At 45.6% G+C, this 24,941-nt stretch overlaps 1 protein-coding gene across 1 annotated transcript in view; it reads left to right on the forward strand.

The window, feature by feature from the left end:
- LOC135320516 (uncharacterized) overlaps nucleotides 1–24,941 on the forward strand; it is a 140,293-nt gene that overhangs the window by 19,204 nt on the left and 96,148 nt on the right. The window contains exons 14-16 of the mRNA XM_064483637.1: nucleotides 2,228–2,387; nucleotides 5,441–6,161; nucleotides 19,086–19,308. The gene's annotated coding sequence lies outside the window, so the exon portion shown is untranslated. The remainder of the gene's footprint in view (nucleotides 1–2,227; nucleotides 2,388–5,440; nucleotides 6,162–19,085; nucleotides 19,309–24,941) is intronic.

A 24,941-nucleotide genomic window follows, 5' to 3' on the forward strand; every position in this document is an offset into this window, starting at 1 on the left:
ATAAATGTCTGATGAGGAAGATCAGCTTCCCCATCCCACTCAGGCGTCATGTTGATGTGACGCTCACCTTGGCTAACATTTTCTCCTGTGAGCAACGTGAAGTTCAAGACGTTATGAATGGCTTTTTGTTTTTCTTCCTTAGTCTTTCCACATTCACTGTGTCTGGTGAGATTATATGAATCCTGCTTATTTTCAGCCCAGCACTAAGCTTTTTAAAAGGATCACGTGTTTAAAAGGCTAGTGGACAATTTGTTAGAAGATTGAAATCCTTAGACTTTGGTCCTAGAGTTGAATCTTGGTTACTGGTGAATGAGAATTCCCGTTAAAATTTTAAATTCAGTGATATAAAGTTTTAAAAATAGTTAAATATTAGTCAATTTCATTAAACACTACAGCAGTTATTTACTTTTAAGCCTGTCTCTGGGGCAATTTTGCAATGATTCCCTCCCTTTATTAATTCCCTCTTTATCAGAATCCTTGAGAGGTCCCTGTCATCATTGTCAGTATCATCATCATCATCACCATCATCATGGAACTGATTCCTCTGGGAGATTCTAGGAAAATAAAGAGCTGGACGGGGTTATGTGCAGGTCAGTGTGTGCATATACAGTAAGAACAGTTGTCAGACATTAGATTCAAGATACCCATTCCATTTAGAGAAGAATGTGGTCATGAAATCCTGATGTGCTGAATGAAGGAAGCGATGGGAACAGGGTAGTCAATGGAAAGGAGGAGGAAGTGAGCGAAGCGGGGAGCATAGGTCCTTGGTTAGGTGATCAGCACATTGGTGAGAATGAGGGGAGTGTTATGGCAGAATCATGTCCCTCCCCGGCCACAGGGTAGCCACCTGTGACATGTTACTGTACATGGCAAAATGCATGACAGATATTTTAGGACAAAAATCTTAGAGGATTTCTGTCTTCTAAATTGTCTATCAGTTAGCATTTTAAACCCATGATACATTATTAAAGATTAGTGCAGGGGGACAAATAAAAAGGATTCATATAATCTCACCAGACATACTGAATGTAGAAAGGCTAAGGAAGAAAAACAAAAAGTCATTCATATGTGCCTTGAACCATAAAATGCCCATGAGAGGAAATGTTACACAAGGTGAGTGTCACAGCCACATTCATAATGCCTGAATGGGATGGGACAAGGGGATCCTGAGATGAGACAATAGGGCGAGTAGCCTGGATTGTCCAGGTGGGCTGAATGTAATCACAGGGGTCCTTGAAATGGAGGACATTTCCCAGCTGAGTTTAAAATCAGAGGGAGGTGTAGCCATAGAGCAATGTTCAGAAAGGCTGCTGACCATGAAAATGGAGGAAGTCGTGGGGCACAAGCTAAGGAAGGTGGGTGACCTCTGGAAACTGGAAAAAAACAACAACAACAACAAGGAAACATTCTCTTCTAGACCCTCTAGAAGGAAGGAACCCTGCTGCTACCTTGAATTTAGCCCAATGAGAACTGTGTTGGATCTCTGACCTCCACAGCCATAAGCTGATAAATCTGTGCTGGTTTAAGCTCTTAAGCTTATGGAAATTTCTTACATTGGTAAGAGGAAAATAACATAGTGAGCCGTAGTGTAACGGATTAAAGGTATAGGATGGGGTGTGGAGAGGATTCTGACATTTACAACTAAAAAACAACCAGGTGAAGTGGAAGGTGTTTTAAGGAAGACCTACCTGGCAGGGCTATTAAGCAGACTGGAGCGAGGGGAGCATTGGAGTTAGAGGAATCAATTAAATCTCTACCAGAAAAATAAGGAATAAAATGTAACAGGGCTTCAGTGATAGTGGATGTAGGAATGGAAATGGGCAGAGAGACATAAATATTACTTTGAAATTAGCTACAGGTTTGATGACTGCATGTTGGGGAGACTTAGCCGATGTGTGGACTGAATGTTTGCATCCCCTCAAAATCCATATGTCGAAACCCCATCTCCCAGGGTGATGGTATTGGGAGGTGGGGCCTTTGGGACGTGATTAGTAGGATAAAATGAGGTCATGAGAGTAGAGCCCTCATGAATGGGATTAGTGTTCTTATACAAGCCCCCAGAGTGCTTGCTTCTCTCTGCTCTCTGGGATATGAAGATATTGGGAAGACAGCCATCTTCGAGCTGGCAATCCTCTCAAGGATACATTGACCTTGAAAGTCTCAGCCTCCAAACCATAAGGAATATGCTGGTTGTTTAAGCCACCCGACCCACGGTAATTTGTTACAGCACCCCAGACTGACGAAGACAGTGGAGAATGCCTCTGAGTTTGGCACTGATTGCCTGGAGAATGCTGAAACCCAGGGAAGTGGGCAGCACAGACGTTTACTCATTTAATCCTGCCAACACAGTAGGAGATAGAGTCTACATATTCCTCGCTACTTAAAAGGTAAGGAAAAAGAGGCACAAATAATAACAACGACAACAAAAACAACAATAATTTGTCCAAGATTCACACAGAACCCCCTGGAGGCAGAGTGAGAATTTATACTCAGGCAGGCTGGCCCCAGAGCCCCTGCTCATAACTAATAAGTCAGATCACCTTGCTTATGTGGATCAGTTTTTTTCAACTGTGATATGAGGGTACTGTGTCCAGTAACTTATAATTTCAAAATACTTCACTGTAACGGAATCATTAGTCACAGGCCTTACAAACCACAGAAACCTACACATACAAAAATATCTCGTTAGGTCAAGATAACCAATAACGTTTTTAAATATTATACCTGCTGGGCCTTTGCAATAAAATGTCTTTTTATAATTCTGTCTGGCTACAGAATAACTTCATAATCCTGCATGTTGCTGGTAGCTCCCATGTTGGACAGCACGGGCCTAGAGATTTTAAATTACTTGCCCAGACTCGCCCAGGAAGCTCGTGGTGGGATCCTAGCTATAGTCTGGGACTTTTCCTTCCTATCCAACAAGTCCCTCATGGAAGTTTAGAAGCTTCTCCTTTGGTGCCCAGCTGTCTATCCGTACTTATAACATCTTGTCAGGTGTTCCAGCCTGCTCCTGAACATCAGCCAGAACCCACTTCTGCTCTATTTTGTCCAGGTAATACCTTCTAGCAACTTCCATTGCCTTCTTGGCATCAGTTCTTACCTGGAAGGGTAGTGGATAGAGGTGGAAATGTGTCCACATGACAGGTTTTTCATAAACATAGCAGGAGTGGTCAAGAGAATAAAACGTCAGGAAGATGAGTAGAAGCAGGTCATTTAATATACCAAATGGGTACTTTCAATGTGTGTGTTTCCGAGTCCAGGCTTGTTCTGCTCGTGCATTACAGGCCAATAAATCAGGAGACCTGGTTTTGGGGGCAAGAAATAGCGACTTTAATTTGGAAAGCCAGCTGAGAAATGGTAGAATAATGTCCTGGGGAACCATCACCCCAAGTCAGATTTCAGGCTCTTCTTATATTAAAAATGGGAAGTGGGAATGCTTGGTTGTTGCAAACTTGGTGTATGAATTCCTTGTTGTTAGAATCCTTTGTTCTTGCAGCTCTTCACCTGGGTCACATCCGTGTAAACCTCCAACAAACAAATGTTGTTTTCTATTCTGTAACTTGTTATCTTTATGTGAATAGAAAAGTGTTAATATCCTTCAAAGTCAGAGCCTTGAGAATAGGGTCTCCTGTATATTTCAGGCTCTAGGCAACATTGTTTTACAAAAGGTGCAGAACCAACAAGACTAAGCCTAGGAAACAGGGCACAGGGTTAAAGTCAAAGGAACAGATCTAATATGGAGTCAGATTTTTTCTTTCCTATTTCAGTAGTGCCATGGAGAAGGCAGTTTGGGCAGCTTTTTGTAGGGTCCTGGAGGCTTTCTCTCTCAGCCTCTGTGTGCCTCTGTTGAAAACCCTTCATAGCTATCTGGCCTGCTGGAAAACCACTCCGCCTGTTTTGCCCTGAAGATGTGTTCTGTTTATAACTGATCTCTACTTCTTGGAAAACAACTCAATAAAAACTCAGTTGGTTTTCCACCAGCCATGGGCAGGGGTGAGGAATAGCACTTTATTATTTTATGAAAAAAAATAAAAGAAGTCTTAAAACAGCACTGGGCACATAGGAGAGAGTCAATAAATGCTTCCTGGCTGAAATCAAAAGTGATGGCTCAGTGATTCCATGGCTGCTTTATTTGCTGAGCTTGCTACTCCTTTGCTCCATTACACATTTTTTTTAACTGAAAAAGAAATACATGCATGTGGTTAAAAAATTTCAAACAGAGCACAAAAATACACAAGTGAAAGAAGTTTTCCCTCATCCTCTCTTCTTTCAGCCCTCCCTGGAGATGCCACTGTTTACAAACCTTTGTGTGTTTTCCAGATATGCTATGCACATTCCGACCTATGTATGTAAATTCCTTTAAAATATTACTTATTTTTAACTTAAAGGGATTTAAATCCTCATGTGTCTTCTGCCCTGGTAATAGAAAAGAACAAATCTGACTCCATATTAGATCTGTTCCTTTGACTAAACCCTGTGCTCTGTCTCCTAGGCTTCATCTTGCTTGTAAAACAATGTTGCCTAGAGCCTAAAATATACAGGAGAGCCTATTTTGAATGCTCTGACCTTTAAGGATATTTAACACTTTTCCATTCATATAAAGATAACAAGTTACCTAATAGAAAATAACGTTTGTTTTGTTGGAGGTTTACAGGGATCTGACCCAGGTAGATAGCTGCAAGAACAAAGGATTCTAACAACAAAGAATTACTACATCAAGAAGATTGCAAAAACCAAGCTCGTAGGAAAGGAGCCTGAATTCTGACTTGGGGAGATGGTTTTCCAGGACATTAGTTTGCCATCTAGGTCTACAGAAAGTTGCTATTTCATGCCCCAACACCTGGTCTCCCAACTTACTGGCCTGTCCTGCATTAAGGAGAATGAATTTGGACTCAGTAACACTCCTATCTTCCTAGCAAGATGGGCACTGGAATTGAGGGCAGCTATCCCACACCCAGGGACATACTGTGTGCCCTTGATGGTTCCCCGAGTGTGGGGAGTGGTTTACCCAGGAAGGATGGGGACTATGCACCAAAACTCAGGCAGTATGCTCCTTTTGGGATCTGACCTTGTACCTCCCGCTCCCCGCCAGCACAACACCTGGGACAGTGGAGGTAAGGCAGATATATTGCCTGCCTGTGTCCCAGCGTGTAAAAGGGGAATATGTACTCTTTCCAAGGTAGTTCTGAGCGACAACACCTGCGGGTGCTTGGTTCCCAGAGCAAAAGGAAACCCAGCTCCGCTTGGGGGCAACGGGTGTGATCCCCGTAGGGGTCCTGCAGAGGCCTTGGGTGGAGGGCTGTGCCAGGGAGTTAAAATATGAGCTGCGGGCCTTGAAGGGTTAGAGAAGTGTGCAGAGGCAGGACTGCTGCCTCCTTCAGGATGCCCCCAGAGTTAAAACTATTTCTCTCCATCTCTGCTACTCTCCTCCACACTCCAGATCCCTGCCTTCTCTCTGCTCCTCCTGTCCATGTCTCTCCCTCCACTTTTCCCCTTCTCCCCTCCTCCTCCCATCTTCTCCGTCCCTCCCTTCCCCAACTTCTCTTGCAGAACACAGAGAGGATAGCTGGCCCTCCTGTGCATGCGCAGTCTGTGCCAGCTGGACCGAGGGTTGGAAGCTGCAACTCCGAGCCGGGGATCGGCCCCAAAGGCTTCTCAGCTCTTTCGCCCGGTAGGACTTTGGCTCCTGCCCCGGCGCCCCGGCCACAGCTGTCCAGGGCCAAGTGTGCACTTGCCGCGTCTCGCCCCAGCCGGGCTCCCCTCAGTCCGCGGCTGGCGTCCCCTTCCCCTCTCCCGCCCGCGAGTTCTCTCCTCCCGGGCTGCCTCTCCTCGGCCGCCGGCCCGTCCCCGCCCCTGGGCGGGCTGTGTCCCGGGCGGGCGGGGTCTGCGGACCCGGACGGTGGCGGGCGGCTGGGGCTGGGGCTGGACTCCGAGAGGGGCTACAGCCCGCGTCCCCCCCCCCCCGCTTTCCCTGACCCGCGACCCCGGGGCTGCCCTCCTCTCCCTTTCCCGCTACCTGGGGACCAGCTCAGTGGTGTGGGCGCTGCTCCCCGGGCTGAGAGCCTCCGGCTGTGAACCCCAGCTTCTCCTGTTGGAGTCGGGAAAAGGGAGCGTCAGTGCTGAGCGAGCTTCCGTCTCCTCCCTCAGTGTTTCTGCCCCAGGTAAGTACCTTGAACACTTTCACGTGTTTTGATGGCGGTGCTTGATGATGTCACTGTTTTTATAGTGAGAGGGATTACAGTGTTGAAAGCAAGGCTTGGTTCAGTTAAAAATGAGCTGAAGGCATGAGGCTGTGACATCCTCCGTCCTTCCCTCTCCCAGGGTGAAACGTGTGGCCGTCTTTCTTAAAAAGATAGTTACAGTCCCTAACTAGCCCAGCCCAGCTAGGGTGTGTTAACAGGAACAGCACCACCAGAGGAGTTGGAGACTCAGGGACTTTGCAGTCCTAAAGAGCTCCTGGCAAAATTTGGTTTGTTTTGGTTTTTTTGTTCTTCTTAAATTGTGGGGCAGACTAGTAGTATAGAGGGAAAAATAATTGTCAAGAAATATTTTTTCATTTAACATCTTTATTGTGATATTGTTCACACACCATGAAGTCCACCCACTTAAATGCTACAATTCAGCAGCTTTAGCATATTCACAGTGGTGCAACCATTAATATTCCAGAACGTTTTCATCACTTCAGAAAGACCAGTGGAAATGAATGACCTATCCACCCCTTCCCAGTGCTGGTTCTAAAGAAGTTTCTTGGTTGTTCCTGACCATAAATTATCTTGTTACCCATAAAAACTCTGGTAGGAAATCTAAACAGAATTGTATTGAATCTGTCTATCAAAGCAAGAAGAATTAATGTCTTTATGGCATAAATTTCTTCTACCCATGAATATATCTCGGACCCTATATTTTCATATTTCCAGAGCCTGGCCCATGGGAAGTCCTCATTAATTGTTGGGTTTGTGAATGATGAGATTCTATACATCGTTAGTTGCAACTGAAGCCTTTCACAGAAGAGAAAAAAAACTCACTGAAGCCAAGTGACTCTCTGATGGTCAGAAAGAGTGACAGCCAGTGCTGGAGTGACCCAGTGGACTTGGTGTTTGTAACCAGATTTCTCTAGCACCTACAGCTAAGGGGATCAGAGAATTCTTTTATTTTTTCTAAATGGCGTTGCTTTTATTTTTACTTATTTTTTAAAATTACTTTTTATTGAAGTGTAGTCAATTTAGAATGTTAGTTTCAGATGTACAGCAGAGATTCAGTTATAAACATATGCATATGTATCTACATATGTTTTAGATTGTTTTTAGTACAACTCATTACAAGAAATTGAATATAGTTCCCTGTGCTATATAGTAGGTCCTTGTCATTTATTTTATATTTATTAATGTGTATCTGTTAATCCCCCTTTTCCTGCCTGCTAACCACAGTTTGCTTTCTATGTCCATGAGTCTATTTCTAGCAGCACCGTATTTGCTAGTAATATATGCTGGTTGGCTGCTTTCAGTTTCAGTAATTCCACCTTATCTGTGGGCATTTTCCTTCTGGTGGGCCTGTGTGTGGTTTGCACACGTGATATAAGAGTTGTGTATTTGGGAGAACTCCAGGCCTCATGTAGTGCCTGGTACAGAGTGCCCACTGAGCTGATGCTTGAACTGGGAAAAAAAACATAGTAAACGTTGGAATTTCCACTATGGTTGAGAGTTCCAGGTTTCCATAACCTGTTTAGCCCACCTTAATGTTGGCTGCACCCATACTGGGTAATTTGGTGGAACTTCATGGTATGGTGGTGTAGAGACGGGGCCTCGTATGCTTCTTCTCTTTCCGTTTTCTAAGACTCATTCTCCTGGGCCTTCCAGATCCTCCCCCAGAAGTGCCCAAGGCTGGCTTGGTGCTGCGCTGAGGCAATATTTGTTAATAAGACCCTTTCCTCATCTCTTCTGAGCCTCCGTTTCCTTCTCTGCACAATGAAGACTTAGACTAGAAAAGTGCTTTTCAGTTACTTTTAAGCCATGTTTCCTTTGAGAAACCGAATATACAAATCTCTCCTCCCATTCAACATACAGATTTTGACACATCCTCCAAGGAATGACATAGCTCTTTGTGGAAAATTGAAGTGATTGTGATTCCAGGTGGCACAGAAAAGACTCTTCAGACATTTATTGCAGGGAGAGGGCAGGAAAGGGGCAGTGTATCCCACTTTCTAGTGTGAGCACTGGAACAGGGGCTTGGGTTTAAATACAGTGTCTGACGTGGCCTCAGTCTAATCTTTTTTTTTTTTTTGCCTCTCTCTAATCTTGCACAATGTGATAAACCTCTCTCCCTCAGTTTCTTAATGCGTCAAGTTGGGGTGATAATAGTTTAAGTCTTTTGTGAAACATTATACACATAAGACATTTGTTTCTCGGTAGAAACAAAACCTGCGAGAGAATCAGGGATTTTTTAAAAAAAAAAAATCTTGTCCACAGCACTCTGTCTGTGTCTATTTTGAAGTTCCTTGAGGGTGAGTGTTGGGTCTAAAGTCCATCGTGGGACAGGTGGCCCATGGGTCTGTGTGCAGCAGATTGCCCCCTCCTCCCCAGTCCTCTTCCTCTCAGTCCAGGATGAAGTTCCCTAGTAGATTTACACAGAGATCTTGTGGAAATGGCTTTTCATTTTATTGTTTCATGAAGAAGGGCTGCCATCATGATCTCTGTAGTCTGCTTTTGGTGACCTGAAGGCTATGCAATTACGTTTTTCTATTTAATAAATAGAAAAAAATTACAAGTACAAAATTAGACCTACGGTGGTGGCAGGGGCTCTTGAAAGTGGGGACCATTAGCTTTGTTAGTTTCAGGTGCAGGGGCCTCTGGCCATGAGGACACATCATCGTGCTCTGAAGTTTGAGGGACCAGTGGGCTCAGTGGGAATGTTTACTGAGTGTATCTCATGGGCTGGGCATTGACCTATTTGTACTGTGTGTTCCTTATTTGAGACAGTGAGCTCATTTAACCTCAATAGCCTCTTTAATAAATTAGACTTTTTATTTTGAGATATAATGTAGATTCCCATGTAGTTGTAAGAGATAATATGGAGAGGGCCTACGGACTTTTTGCCCAAGTTTCTTTAAAGGTTCCATCTTGCAAAGTTGGGATACAATTCAGTAATGACTCACTAACCCTTTGAGGTTTGTGTTATTGCCCTCATTTCTATTCATGATTAAACTGGGGTTAAGAGGAGCACACAGGCCTGCCCAGGTCACACATGGTTAGTGTAGAGTCGGGTGAAACGTGGGCTTGGGATTTCCAGGCAGTACCATCATGATGCTCTGTGGCAGGGAGCAGCATTCACTTTGCTTGTTCATTCATTCAACAAGCATTTATTGAGTAAACTCTGTGGGTCAGATGCTATCATAGGTTTATCTGATTCTTCAGCAGTATGGAGAATCCGGTAATGTTTCCTTCTTTTTTTTTAATCTGAGAAAATTAGCTCTGAGATGTTATAAACCGCCCAAAGGAAATATAGCTCATAAATGAGGGATAGTAAATTTGTACAGTTCCTTCTTCTTATGCAGGTGGTACCCTAGGCATTTTACACTTGTAAACTTCCATAATCCAGATATATTCTTGTAAGGCAAGGATTTTTTTTTTAATTGAAGTATACTCATGTTTACAATGTTGTGTCAATTGCAAGGTGTTTTTTTTTTTCTTGAATTTGGAATTCAAAAAATATTTTTTGAGGGGGGTAAATAGGCTTATTTATTTGTTTCATTTTTTTTTTAAATGAGGTACTGAGGATTCAACCCAGGACCTCATACATGCTAAGCATTTGCTCTACCACTGAACTGTACCCTCCTCCCCAAAGCAAGTTTTCTTATCAAGTATTCTGCAGCTTAGGAGTTCAAATAAATTGGAGTTGAAATCCAGGACTTTTGATCCTACTGTGTTTCTTTGCATTATATCCTGCTGAGGGGTGTGGAAGCAGTTCCTTTATTCATTCCTTTATTCAGCAGTTTTGAGCACTGACTTTGCATCAGGGCCTGGCTAGGTGCTTGGAAACAGAAAACAAGAAATGACCCTTTTCTGCAGAGGGCGGAGGCCTAGACCAAAAGCTGCGTAATGTGATCTGAGCTGCGGTAGCCATGTGCAGACGCTGAGGACAAACTGTACCCCCGGCTTTGCTTGGGCTTCCCCTGCCTTCTGACTGGTACACACCAGGTCACCGCAACCCAGTGAGGCCCGCAGCCCGCAGCACAGTATGTACCTCGGTCTCCTCTTCCCTCTCGTCAGGGCCTGCAACATGAACATCCCTGACTACGTGCAGTGTGCTGAGGACCACCAGACTCTCCCCGTGGTGGTCCAACTCGTGGGGATCATCTCAGAGCAGAATTTGTTATGCATCTATAAGCGAATCTCCTTGGTGAGGCAGATCAGCCCGTGCGGCTCGCAGTGGGCACTCTGTATCCACTAAAGTCACCACTATGCGCCTGAGAATGGGTGGAGCGACTTCCAGACACACCACAAGGTCGTGGGCCTTGTCACCATTACCGACTGCCTCTTGGCCAAGACCTTCGAGAAGCTCCACGTGCAGAGGAGCTGTATGGCACCACGCTCTATGACTCTCGGCTCTTTGTCTTTGTGCTGCATGGGGAGGTGGCCGAGCAGCCGCGCATGAACGTGGCCGTCAATTTACGAGGACTGCAGGGTGGTGGAGAAGAGGATCGAGGACTTCACTGAGTCTCTCTTCATCATGCTCAAGTCCAAGTGGCTGGACGTTGCATCCGACAAGTCTGGGGACAAGATCCTCCTGCTCTACATCCTGTTTGAGAATGAGGACTTCGTGGGACTGGACACAGAGAACAGGAAAGTCTACCTGGATGCCCGGCCACCCTGGCTATGTGAAGGGTTGCTTCCCTACATCCAGAAAGGGATCAGCAAGGAGGAGGGCTGTCTTGTAGCCAAGGCGTGAGGGAGGAGCAACCCGCCGGTTTTCAGACGTTTAAAAGTGAATCCGCCTTTGTTTCGGAGAGATTCTTTTAGGGTTATTATGGACACTTACTCCCGCTTTTCAGCCAATTACCCTGGTGTGACCCCTGGAGTTGCTGTCCAATAGATTAGCCAAAGCCACTGATGCTAGGAGAGCTGGGGAGGAGGCTGCTCGGAGCTGAGATGTGCTCTAGGTCAAATGCACATCAGACGCTGAGACTTGTCTAGTAAATAGAATGTAAACTATCTTGTTACTTTCTTTATTGATTACATGTCAAAATGATAGTATTTTACATACAGTAGAATAAGTAAGATATGTTCTTAAAATCAGTTTCTAGGGGTTTTTTTGGGGGGGTTACCTCTTTAAATGTGGCAACTGGGAAACTTTCTTTACATGGCTCACATTTCATTCCTGTTGGACAGCCTCTCCTGGGACAGTCTCATCCCTGTGCTTATAGATGTCATGCTGAATCCTGAGATGCAGAATGAGGCGCTGGTTGAGCTGGGGGTGGAGCCAGTGTCTCCTGCTTCCCAGGTCCAGCACCTGCACGGCTCAGGCCCTCTCTCCCTGCCTGACAACCACCATGCCAATTGAGGACAACGGAAACACTGCCAGGGGCTTCCAAATGAACTCCTTACGCAGGGAAAGGCATGTCACGGAGTATGGGGCACAGCAGGGAAAGATTCGTCCTCACTTTGTCCCTGTGATTAGGTCAACGGACCCACTTTGTCTTGGAAGTGCAGACGAGTTCTTCTGGGCTGCCTACCCCCCCACCTTCTGCTCTGTTTCCCTGTGTATCTATTGAGATATCCCTCGAGAAGAAGAGGGTGAGATGCCTTTGCCGAGAGGTGGTCCCCATTTGATGGGGAGATTGTGGGAATCTGTGTCCCCCCGGCCTACGGCCTCGGGCCTTGACTCTGGAGAGGGCTTATGGCGGTCCCACAGGTGACGGTCGGAGGACCTGGCACGTGCTGCCGGGCCCGAAGTGGAGGAGGTGTTCTGCGATTCTCTGTGAGTCTAAAATCAGATTCTACTTTCTGGTTGTTGGTAAGTTGGAGGAGAAGATGCCAGAGAATTGATAAAAAGATAGTCCAGACCAGTCCTGTGAGTGACAGGCACAGGGGACCCGAGTCCCACCTGCTTGTGGTGCCTGGCGGGCTCTGGATGAATTTTCACTTCCTCCCCGGACATACCTCTATGGCTTAAGGAAGGGGCGAGGCATATCGTGGCCATGACCTGTACTTGTCCTCGCAGGGCCCTGTGATCTACATGGCTTTCTCCCCTTCTGCTTCTTGTAGATGAGCTGGCAGATGTAGTGGTCTGGGCAAAGCCGAGGGCACAGATGCCAGCACCGTGCCACTCCCAGGCTGGCTCCATTCCCGTCACCTGTCACCTCCTGCTCAGTCCCCAGGCGTCAGTGAATGTAGGTGCATCGGTGCAACGTAAGCAGGGACCACATTATCCCCCTGGACAGAATGGTGGGTGAGCAGTGGAAGCCTGGAGCCCTGCCCCAGCCCCCTGGCCAGTGCCTCCTCTTTTGTCACAGGAATCACTTGTGATATGTTTGCTCAGCAACTGCTTGGCTCTGAGTCTGCAGACCCACCAGAGAATGCCAGCTTGTTTTTGCTTTTTGAAGTGTGTCCTTGGGATTTGGCGGAGTAGCTGGTTGTGTGCTTAGCCCATAGTGGTTGACACTGTCACCATTGTTTACCCAGAACCTCGTTTACCAGGCATGGCTCTCGGCATCAAAATACAGCAGCGCATTAAACCTCCCTCCTGGTGGGTCTGTCTGTTTTGGTACCGTAAGGGCTCAGCCAGCATCTGAACGTCAGTGAGATAACGCGGCCAGTGAGCTCGGGTCAAGTACGCTCTCCTCCAGTCACTTTTACTCCATTGTTGCTTTTACTATTCCTCAGTCGTTACTTTTTTTAAACAATGCTTTCGTGCAGGAACAGAGCCTAATTCTCTCCTGTTACTCTTGGTGGGAGTGAGTAAAATTGTCCAGCTTGAAATGCGACCACATTTTGTAGCTCAAAAGCTGTCTACACGCATCTAGGTGAAGTTTAGGTTTGGGGCGCTGACCACGTTGGGGTCCCCAGGCAGCGCCGCTCGCCTCAGGCCCCTGCCTTCCCTGGAACAATAGGTGAGGGTGGGTCTCACCGTCCCCTCGTCCCTGTCCTCACCAAACTCACCTAAATTCTTGTAATTGCTGTCAGTTATTTTTGTTCTCATGTGTTTCTAATTTTCGCTGTTCCTCTTTTCCTTTTTCTATTTCCCTTTCTATCTTGTACCGCCCTGTGAGCATGTTGTTGCGTCTGAAAAGTGGACTGTGCACACCCTGCATTGGAAATAGCCAGATTGTCCTCCGTGCTGTCCCCATCGCTTTAAAAAGCAAAAACCTTAACAGTTGCCTTGATCCATATATTATCCTAGTCATCTTTTTATTTTCTAGTTTTTTGGAATGTTTGCTTTGTTAGCACATCACCCACTGGGGTTTGATACCTGTTAAAATCCTTGCTTTGAGGAACCAGTTTGGTCCTCCTTATGTTTGGTGACAAATGCGCACTTATTAAATTTGTTTGATTGTTTTGAAGAAGTGAGATGCGAATTGATTTAGGCGGCTGCTGAGGGATTTTTTTCATGGAGTATTTAAACTTGGAAAGTCAAAATCTGCAGCATCTTCCTTGATTCTGTCTTTCACACAAACGTGTTTGGCACGCGGTTCCGGGCTGTCGCTGTGTGACGTGCGTGACGGAGATTCCTGGCCGGTGGTCACTGGTGAGAAAGTGGCAGGCTCGGAGATGAGCAGCTGCAGGGGATGCTGTTGGAGGAAGCAGTCACCGGTTTTATGTTTTTTTTGTTTTTTGTTTTTGCATTCACCTTCCCCGTGCCATTTACTTTACTTTGCCTTCATAGAGAGGCAGGAGCGGGTCTAAACTCCATGCCACTCTTATTTTCCCTTTACGAGGCTGGTTTTTCTGAGTATCAGAACAACATGGCCTTCTCCTAAGTAGCTGGCTCACTTGGATCTGGTGGACACAGGGACCGCTAAAGGGGACCGTAGCTTCCTCTCTGCTCCAGCCAGTGGGCATTCAGAGTCGGGTCTGTGGTTTGCCTCAGCAGCCATGCAGGCCTCCCTGTACCAGCCTTTACTATTAACCCATGTTGGCAGTAAATAGCTGACTCCGTGTCTGTTGCAGCTGACGTCCACCACTGACGGCCGTGTCGTTAGTTTGCGGTAGTGAGTCTCCAACACCCCAGTCAGCCGTGAAGTGACCTTGCATTCTCACCCACACCCTGGTTCATCTCACCCGGGGAAAGGGTTTGGCCACCACCGTCATGCTGGCCATGAGACCTTGTTTCTCCTTTCATGCCCTGGTCCAATTGTGGACACTTCATCCTTCACTGACTTGGTCTCGCTTGAGACAGGCCAGACTTTCTGAAAGAGTCCATCACATTCTGGGGGGGAACAGAACAGAAGGAAGAGTAGCAAGTAGGTGTCTAGGCAATCTGGGTTGGCAAATGCAGGCTGGGATCTGTGAAGGCTGGGCTGTGCCTTGGACACAGGCCTTTCCCGTGGCTCCCGATAGCCCAGGGGTCGGAGTGAGAACAGCCTTGCCTGGGTTCCCCCATCCTCATCTGCTCACTGGCAGGTGTGTCTGCTAACTAGGAACTGCCCCAAACCTCGGGCCCTTCAAAGTTCAGACCACAGGAGAACCTTGAGTCCCTTCTCCTGGGCCTCCTTTGTGAGAATCCAGTGCCTTCTGAGATGACCAGCGGCAGGAGATGCCTCCCCCTCCAGGGAGCTCTCTTCGGAGGACTGTGACGCACTGTACCTTGCTATGAGCTTGTGGGGTTCCATCCGTGGTCCTTGCAGAACCAGACTTGAGACTGGCTTAACGATAGAAATGACAGGAGTGATTCCAGGGCAGGGCCGGGGGGAGGAACAGGGGAAATTGAATGTGACCTCAAACACCTAGGTGGGTTCTGGGTCTGTTACTAAAATCGGGAGCCTGGGAGGTACCTGCCAGGAATCGAACTCTAGAGTAAATGGTGGACATGAGGCATTTTTAAGATTCCATTTTTCATCCAAGTTAGGACTTCAAAGAGGCACTCGGGTCTATGGCCCTGGGGCTCATGTGAAGGAGCCGGACCACAGATACACGTTGGGAGTCATCATTCTTAGCTGGTGTTCACAGCCGTGCAGGTGGATGAGCTCATCTCGAGAGGTGCAGACTGAGGCTGAGGCGGGGCAGGGCTGTGCCTGGGTTGGAGGAAATCCCAGACCATGCAGCTTTGGTGTGTCAGTCAGTGGCGTTTGGGATTTTCAGAGCAATGGCATTTATCCTTAAGGGTCCTGGGGGTGGGCAGGGCCACCCAGGAAGAAATCTGAAGGGAGGGTTGTGGCCACGCGTGCGCGTCTTGGGATGATGCAGAGGCTGAATGGTCCGGGAGAGGAACCTCCTCGGAAGCTGGAGTCGGAGTGGGGAGTGGGGAGAAGGTAGTCACACTCACCTGTGAGGGAGGGACAGAGGCCTAGGGAGTCTCCACCCTAGCGGACTCTCTTTCCCACGAACAAAAGGCCAGCAGACAGAAGATTTGAGGTGAGAAGGGACGGGCGCTGGGAGAGGAGCCAAAGTGGAGAATGGTGGTTGGACAGTTCTGGAATAGTCTCCCTGCAAAATAGAGTTAAAAAACCCAGACTCTTAAGAATATTGATAGTGACGTTGGAGGAGATAGTTCTTTTTCTGGCCTCCTAAATGTAAGGCATGTATCCGGGGATACACAGAAGAATCGGGCAGTCTGGTCCGGGGGCTTGACCCTTACCAGGGGGAACAATGCAAGTTTAAAGGGGGAGAAGGGCAGCGGAGGGAAACTAGCCAGGCCTCGTGTCAGGTACCAGTCGGCCACACTACTTGCGTGTTGCATTCACATCCATGTCTCCCAGGTGGGCGGTGGCAGCCCCCTTTTGCAGATTGGGAAGCCTTCTCAGAGGGGTTAAGGGATTGGTCCGTTTAGCGGCTAGTCAATGCTGTAGCAGGATTCAAGCAGGGCCTTGTCAGACTTCAAGGGCATGTTCTATCTACTAATTCCGGTACCTCCCTGTTGTACCTGGATTGGTGAATTGGGTCAGTTTTGGAGCCTTTCACAAAAAGTACGATTTAAGTGCCTCAGGACTGTTTCACAAAGCTCAGAGTTCTTTGATGGTTCAGAAGCACCGCAGTGCTTTTCGCCCCACAGAGGTAAGGTCTTACTCCTTTGACGCTGACGTGGTTGCAAATGACGTACAGGTGCAAAACCAGACTTAGCAGCTTCTGAAGGGAAACTCTCCAGTTCTCCCTTGATAGGCTTTCTTCCACGGGATGTAACCTGCTGCAGCGTAGATCTGAGCTTTCCGTATGGAGTGAGGGTTTGATATCCAAAGTTAGCAAAGAAGGGTCAGATGGAGAAAATCGACGTTAACAATTTATTTTGGGGTTTCATTAGACAAGATGCACTATCGCTTAATGGCCCATATAACGTATGTAATTGAATACAGAATATTGCATTCCTTAATTTCTAATGAGAGCTGTCTTGCAAAGTAAGGTTGTCTGCTTTGGAACTTCAGCTTAGCCACTAGGGCGCCTGTCAGTGTGTTGGTGTGATTGTATTTACACAGTGCATGTAATCTGGGCTTCCTCAGCCCCAAACACTCTAGTGCAGAATCATAGGCTGTAGCCATCACTTAGTTACACAAATACTTCTACAGCTATATGATACAAAAAAAAAAAAAGAGAGAGAGAGAGAGAGAGAGAGAGAGATTGCCTTTATCAAAGTTCCTTTGATTTTAACTGCAAACTGTTGTTGAGCAGCTCTGGTTTCCTTTGGATATGAATATGTACATTTCTTTGCATGTAACTTGGATTTTAGACTAGAACACCAACCTCTTGCTTTCCATGAGCCACAAAACTCATAGCCAAATGACATACGTATGAAATATTTTATTCTTTTCTTCTGAGACAGAATCCTTGAATCTGGGACTTGGGCTGTGATTTTGCTTTTTGCTCTTCCCATCCCTCTTGTCGTCTCACTCCTTTTTCCCACGTGGCCTCCAAGATGTCATGGTCTCCGAGGAGCAGGTGGACAAACACCAGTTGGTCGCCAAGCAGTCCTGCTGTAGAGGGAGCCCAGCCAAGAGCTAAAGGACATCATCAGAGAGGGCTTCCTTGAAGAAATGGGCTCTACATTCAGTTATGAGGACAGAGTAAGAGTCAGCCAAGAGAAGGAATCAAGAGGGTGACTCAGGTGGCAGGAGCAGCCCGGGTAGAGGCCTGGAGGATTGTGGGGTGGGGACTCGGGGAGAGTGCACTGTGTGGTCCAGGGTGGAGGGTGCCCCTGCTTGGGAGGACCCTGGAGTGGGCCTAGGGTTGGAGGTTTTGGAGGAGCTTGCTTTTTTACTAGAACTGACACAGAAGAGGCAGTGAAGTGTGTCAGCAGAAAGTGACCCTCAGGAGAGGTACTCCTGGTTTTGTTTCTGATGTTCTACAGAAAGAAGGGGTCGGGGTGGGCGAGAGCAACTCTGCCCGTCCCTTTGAGACCCACCCCTTCATTCATTTATTCATAACACATGCAATTCTGAGTGTCCAGGGGAGAGAGGGTGGACTCACAGTAGTAAGAAAAATGTATTGCTTCTTGAGAGCTTAGCAGTGTCAGAAGTTGTCTTAGCGTAGAATGTTCTAGGAACACAGCAGGGGCACCTAACCCAAAGGGCAGAGGTTCGAGGGAAGGAAGGCTTCCTTGACAAACCGTCAAAATGAGCCTGGAGGCAAGTGGGAAGTAGCAGCAGGTCAGGGGGCACCTGAGGTCATTGTGGACCTGGGTACTGTGGTGAAGGTGGGCGAGCAGGGTCGGGGGTGGGGCTAGAACTCTACCAGGGAGCCTCTGAAGGGTTTGAAGTGGGGGTGATGTAATCAAATTTGTGCTTTGGGAAGGCTGTCCTGGCTGTGTGTGTGTGTGTGTGTTGTGTGTGTGTGTGTGTGTGTGTGTGTGTGTGTGAAGCGGGGAAGAGGGGGAGAGTGCCAGCAACTGGGAGGGTCATTAGAAGACCATTGACAGGCTGGGGGGCCACCAGTGGGAGAGGGGCGTCGGGGCTGCTTGGGGACGGCAGGGGCAGTGTGGATGCCGGATTTCCTCATGGGGAGGGCTTATTAACTGTGACCCCCTAGCGGCACCTTGTGGCTGGAAGAAAACGGATGCAGCCAGGTGGACTTTTCTCTTCTTCCCTGCCTTGTGTGATGATCTTAGCTCAGCCAACATTTGGAACAGAAGAGCTAAGTTTCAGGGTAGTCCAGGACTTTGATGAGCTCGTTCGAGTGAGATCTGATAGGATTTAGGCTTGTGTTGAGATCTGCATGTTCACTTAGCTAGAAACGTCCCGTCTTTTGGATTTCCATAGGGGTATTTATTCTTGATAAAGATTGCTTTCTTGGTGAGAGGAAATTTAATACAGCTGCTGTCTTTCTCAAAAAAAAATCTTATCTTTTAAGAAATTTAATATTCAAAAGAATAGCAAAATTTAAAAATGATAAAGTAAGGCTTTGGTGTAGTTTCTTTGGATTCTGAGTTAATGTAGAGTTAGAGCCTTTGCATTACTTAAATAGCACATCCTTGTCAGTATTTAAAGAGCTGTTAGTGAGCGCCCCAGGCCCCACTTCTCAAAGCATCATTAAATCTTGCTCTGAAATACTGAAGTCATAAAGTTCTTGTTGGCAGAAGCCAAACAGTTGGTTTATAATTTGCAGCATAGCACCCTTTATAAAATAATAATAGGTTCAAAATTAAGAAAGTGGAAGATAACTGATTTTTTTAAAGCTGAAATATAAACTCTCTTGTGTTAATGTTGCAACTGGAAATTTCGAAAAAAAAATCCTACTGTAATATCATCTACGTGGAATACATATATGTCTATCACGTTTGCAACGTAACTGCGCAGTGGTTTTTGAAGACAGGACCATTCCAGCTGAGATACTGGCAGTGATGCTTGCTGGTTTTCAATGGAAAACCCTAAATTTGCCTACTTAGCTTTATTCTTTTCTTTTCTGTTCTCTCTCTCTCTATCTTTTTTTTTTTTTTTTTTTTTGTAGTGAGAGGGCTCAGTAGTGCTCTGCCAGCATGATTTTGGGGCAATTTGGGGGCAGATATCGTGCACAAGCAGTGAGATATTTCCATGCATTTTACTTTCCGGACATCACCATGGAACATGTGGGGGTTTGTGCCTGCAGGCCGGGATGCTGCAGGACTCCCTGGTCCATCACCGTTATGTCTTGGAGCTGCTCCAGTCAGTGAATGACTTTCTGTGGCTTGGAGGTAAGGTGATCTGATGCAGATGATCAGATGTGTAAAAAGTACTGTTACTTGAAATAGAAAACCTATCAAAAATGGCTCTAAAATACAGGATGAAGGAGGAGAAATGGCTGAGCTGCTTGCATGGGGAATATTCTCAGGTGACTCCCTCATTGTGTCTCCTGTCAATCCCCCCACCCAGCCCTGCACGGCAGTCATGCTGAAGCAAGCATGCACTTTCTCAGAAACACGCTGAATTTCCTTGTGCCTCTGTTTGTTGGCTTTTTTTTTTTTCAAAGCACATCTTGCCCTTTGTTTAATGCCATCCCTGCCTAGTCACCTCTTACACTCATTCTTCTGGACCTCGTCCGTACAAAGCTGCTGAATGGATGAACAGAATGTAGTATCTCCATGTAGTGGAACATTATTCAGACGTAAGAGTGAATAAAAAAGAAAAAATAAATAAAGGGGAATATGAAAAAGCCACCTGCTCTGGGAAGTCCACCCTGACTGCTCAACCCGCCCTTTTCCCTTTGAAACCCAATCACTTATGCTCCTCTCTACTCTTTTTGATAGTACTTACCACCTTCTAATAAACTTTAACACTTTCAAAAAAAAAAAAAGAGAGAGATGCTGATACCACTTCAACATGGACGAGCCTTCATAACAGCACGTTAAGTGAAAGGAAGCAGACACAAACGGCCACATATTGTTGACTTCAGTGATCTGAAATGCTCAGAATAGGCACATGCAGAGGCAGGGAGCAGGTGATGGTTGCAAGGGGATGGGTGGAGGGGGGTTGGGGAGTGAATGCTAGTGACAGGGGTGTTCTTCTGGGGTGATGAAGTGTTCTGGAAATAGATGGTGGTGAGGGCTGCACAACCGTGAGTGTGCAGAAAACTGCTGAGCGCTGTCTCTGGGAGTGCCTGTGGTTGGGGGCGGATTTATTTTGTTCTCATCCGTGAAGAGTCATCTTGTGCTGAGGCCATTCTACTCCTGTGAGTGGTGAGGCTCAGAGACTTTGCAGAGTCATGTGTTATTTTCCCCCTTGCTGAGTGTAAGCAAAAAATTTTTAAGCCTGAGGAAGTGCTCTATCTGCAGAAATGTCTTTGAGTTTTGCATGGTGTAAAAATCTTGAGAGATTTTTAATCGTTGAGGAGAGCCTGTGGGGGGAAACAGCCCGTGAAGCCTGGGTGACACTGGGAAGAGCCGCGCTTCCATCCCTGACAGGGGTGGGGATTTCACCCCCGTTCAGGCAGTGAAGGGCCCAGACCCGTGAGCGGAGTTGACAATCGTGAATATTTACGTGTATCCGCTGCTTCATCTTGGATATTAATTTCAAGCTGAGTCAGTTTGTGGCGGCAGCCTCATCCTACATCAGGAATCTATACTATCTGCTCTTTGAGGTGAAGACCTGACAGACTTGATTATTTAACAGTCTCCCTTGAATTGATATCTCAGATTCCTTTGTCAATAGTAAAACAGCAGAAATATAGACGTCCTTTTATGCCGATGTGACCTGGAGCAGGTTTAGTCTCTGTGCCTCAGTGGCCTTATCTGCGGGTGGGGAAGATGATAACAGTGCTTCCCTCAGAGGGGCTGGTGAGGGGAGAGGGAGGAGCACAAAGGGAGGACTTACACGAGATACTCATGAATGACAAAATTTAGTGCTCTCAGCCTGGTGAGGCCTCAGGGCCGAGATGGCCGAACAGAGCAGTCCTAGCCGGAGCTCGATCCGTGTTGGCAGCTGTTATGATCAGTATCACCACTGTGGGTTATCAGGCAGTTTTAAGACTTGGTAATAGGAATTCATGAGTAATGTTAAAAGATTAGACAACTCAGATCCGGTTTACATAGTTCTCAAGATTTCCTATGAGAAATGGATATTTTTCCCCCATCTTAAATCTGAGTTGAGTCTCTAAACAACTTCTGTATTCCTCCAAATTTTATTTAATTCTCCATTTCTTGAAAAAAAAGTCTTTAAATGGAGTTACTGGTGTCTGAACTGAGGGTCTCATGCATGCTGAGCACATACTCTCTCAAGTGAGGTATAATCTCCCCCGTGATTTTTTTAAACTTTTCTTTCTTAGTATTCAGAGATTAGAGGCCTCTAATTCTTTTTCTGGAGACATGTCCATGAACCTGTAAATCTATAATTAGTGGACAAAATTTGGTTTATTAAAAAATTCTATAAAACATTCTGCAATCCTTTCAAAAGTAAATGCTCATTGACATAAAATGTTTCTCCTTTATGGTGATTTCTAATTTTTTGTCTGCCTTAACTTATTAAAAGTAATCCTCATCATCATAATGACCAAGCTTGCTCTGAGTGGACACCTCCCTAAGGCTAAAATGCTTTCCTCATATTTTACCTCATAGCAGGTGTTTAAGGGTAGGCATCAGTGTCTCCTTTTTTGCAGCTGAGGGATTGAGAAATGGGGCAGCTTGTCCAAAATCTCACACAGCTGGCGCTGGCAGACTCAGGGCTGGAACCCAGGCTGCACAGGATGCTTTCTCAATGTCTCCTCTGATCAGCCCCGTGTTGAGTGGTTTCCCGAACTCCTGTGAGTCCATAAGTGAACGATTTTAGCGGTCTCAGTTTGATGAAGCCTTCAAAGGAGAGACACCAGTGAGAATGTGAGACAGAGTGGCATAAATTGAAATTGTACATTTTCACAAATGTTGCATTCTCAGGCAATGGCTTAAAAAGTTTATATTTTTTTATTTTAGTGCTCTGTAAACACTAAAAACAAAATATTAAAAATGATTATAGTGCAAAATAGGAGTGGGCTTTGAAAGTCCAACCATTGCTAATGATGTTGCTTGTTTTTCTCTAGTGGTGCTTATTGACAGAAAAATTTACAAAGACTGAATTGGTTCTATGTAGTCTTAGTATGGAGGAAAGTTTTGTCAGTGAATATTGTAAGTAAAATCTTTACTCTTTTCTTTCCTGTTGATGAATATGTAAGTTGTTTTCATGGCTTAAGTACATTTCCTCATTTGTGAAATTTGAGTGATGCCGTTTACCTTGTTTGACTGTGAGATGTAGACGCCTTGTATACGAAGCACCCAAGAGCTGCTTAGTAAAAATATGCTGTCACAAGGACAGATAGTTTAGAAGGATCAACTCTGAATACTAAAGAGGGTGGCTTGTTTCTGATGCATATTCAATATGCATATATATGAATATATGAATATGGCTTAAAGTAACAAGGATTCAGGGTTTTGTGTGTGTGTGCAGTATGAAGGTTTAATGAAATCTGTATCATTCTAGTGAGACAGGGACTAGTTAAATCACCTTAAGCAGATGGCCTTGAAGATTATTTACACAGAATGTGTGTTGTTACAACTCAGAATTCATGTTGCCGTGTAACCATCCACTCAGACATTTAAATTCGTAGAAATCTGACCAGAACTATTAAGTTTAGAAAAATCCACATTGATTATTTTAAGGGAATAAGCTTCTTTCTTTTGTGATTAAAGAAATTTTGATTTATTTTTCTGCATGCTTAATAGGTTTTAAAATATCAAAACATTGATTTGACATGTCACTTTTTTTAATAGAATAAAGCTCATGCTGTTTTAATGTGCAAATAAAAGTTTTTGTATTTCAATACACTTGTATGATTTCCCTGGCTCTTTGAGAAGTATTTTGCAAGATACTTAGATTACCTACTGTTGGAAAAATACAGACGTGACTTTTATGAATAGAGGTCTAGTACAGATCTGTTGGTTTTTGCTACAGTGCATGACATGAGGCCTAGGAGAGAGAGCTTTGCTGCTGATTGCCGGAAGGACAGATCCCAGATCTCAGTCTCCCCTCCTGTAAAATGAAGTGGCTGGACTGGATTCTTTCCTCTTCTAAGATGTGTTTCCATGAGCCTGTGTCTTTTGTTTATATTCAAGAGTATTAGCAATGTCAGATTAAATACTGAATACCCCTCCCTTCCCCGAAGCAAACTGCAGTATGTGCTACATAAGCTTTTAGTTATCTGATTCTTGTTTCTGATTCAACAAGCAATTTTTGTGTTGCATCTTTCCCGGCAACCTGGAAGGTCTTTTTAGCCATAGGAGGCGCTGTTGCACCTTCATACATTCTTAATTTTCCTGTTTGTAAAAGAAGGCTTAACAAATATTTTTTTGCTTTGATTCCTTTGCTTAGTGCTTCAGAATAGCACAATGTCCATTATGTCTGTCTACCTGGAAAAATTATTCTGCTTATATCTTTGTTTTATTCTGTCATCTCGCTGTGAACATTTCAGACTTGCTGTGCAACAATGGCAAAATCGGTCTTTTATTCCAGTGTTAGCAACCAGTGAGCCGGGATTTTATAAAGCAGCTAGAAGCGGCCTCTTGAGCACCTTAAAGCTGAAAAGTGTACTGAGTTCCCTGAGTATTGACCCAGCCGCTGTGTGTCATTTGGTGGGAGGTGATTTTGTACATAGAAGAAGGGGTGTAGTGATTTGACTTGGGTTTGCGTGCACACGCTGTCACTGAGCCACGTGAGCCTGAGTCAGTTTGTTCTGAGTTTCTCCCTCGTCTGTGAGATGGGGATGCTCGTATATGCTTTGCAGAATTGTGAGAATTAGAAATTATGTAAATTGTTTAGCACAGTGGGAATGTCAAAGGGCTCATAAAGTTTAGCTCCTGTTTTGTATGAAGCCATCATTTTACAGTCTTTGGCAATTACTAAGAAACAGGAAAATAAGAAAAGCTGGTTTTATGATGAAAGATATTTGAGGAGGTTCCATAGTTCCTATACCCATAATTTAGCATCAGCAAAGTCAGGACCGTTACACAGTCGCCCTGAACCAACGTTAAGCCACAGAATTTTTTGGTACTTCATATATATTGGGGCTTAAGTGGACCCAATACTTATACACATGTTTTCTCCAGCAGCCAACTGAGAGATGACACAGAAGAACAGACAGGCGATAAATGTCTCCTTTATTACTGATGAAGCCACGTTCTCCATGAAATTCAGGGCTGTGGGAAAATGCATGTCATGATACTGTGTCCCAGAATTAGAGACTCACGCAGTCCCAGGTAACTCTGGGCCACAGCGAGCCTTCCCTTAAGATGATCTGCCCCATCCTGCACAGGGCTGCCCTGCCATGGAGCTGAGCATCCCGGGTGCTTCCCAAGGGTGGCCAACACTGGAGGGAAAGGAAAGGTTTCATATGCCCTGCTTGTCTCTCCGGACTCACACCTCAATCTGTTATTGTGAAGAGTGCTAGCCGTTGGCCAGGGGTCAGGGGTGTGAAGGGGGAAGCACTCTCCATGGACCAGAGGAGTGTGGAGGAGGCATCCCTTCTCTCAGTTTAAACAGGTGGTGAGATGCAAGAGAAGGGTGCTCTCCAAGAGTTTATAAGAGGGGAAATAAGGATTTCCTTTGGGACTCAGACTAGCCATGAAACACAGAAGATGATTAGTAGGGAGACTTGTAAATCACTTTCTTATTAAATTCACATTTGTTGAGCACCAAAAATGTGCTACATTCTTTTCTGAGCGTTTTACAGAAATGAATCCTTCAATCTTCACAACAAGTGAGTAAGGGAGATTTGATTGTTATCCCAGGTTTACAATGTGGAAATTGAGGCACGGAGAGAGTAAGTTGGCCAAGGTCACAGAGCTAGTAAGTGGCAGAGCTGGTATTT

Source organism: Camelus dromedarius, unplaced genomic scaffold, assembly GCF_036321535.1.
Source record: "Camelus dromedarius isolate mCamDro1 unplaced genomic scaffold, mCamDro1.pat HAP1_SCAFFOLD_176, whole genome shotgun sequence".
Taxonomy (NCBI): Eukaryota; Metazoa; Chordata; class Mammalia; order Artiodactyla; family Camelidae; genus Camelus; species Camelus dromedarius.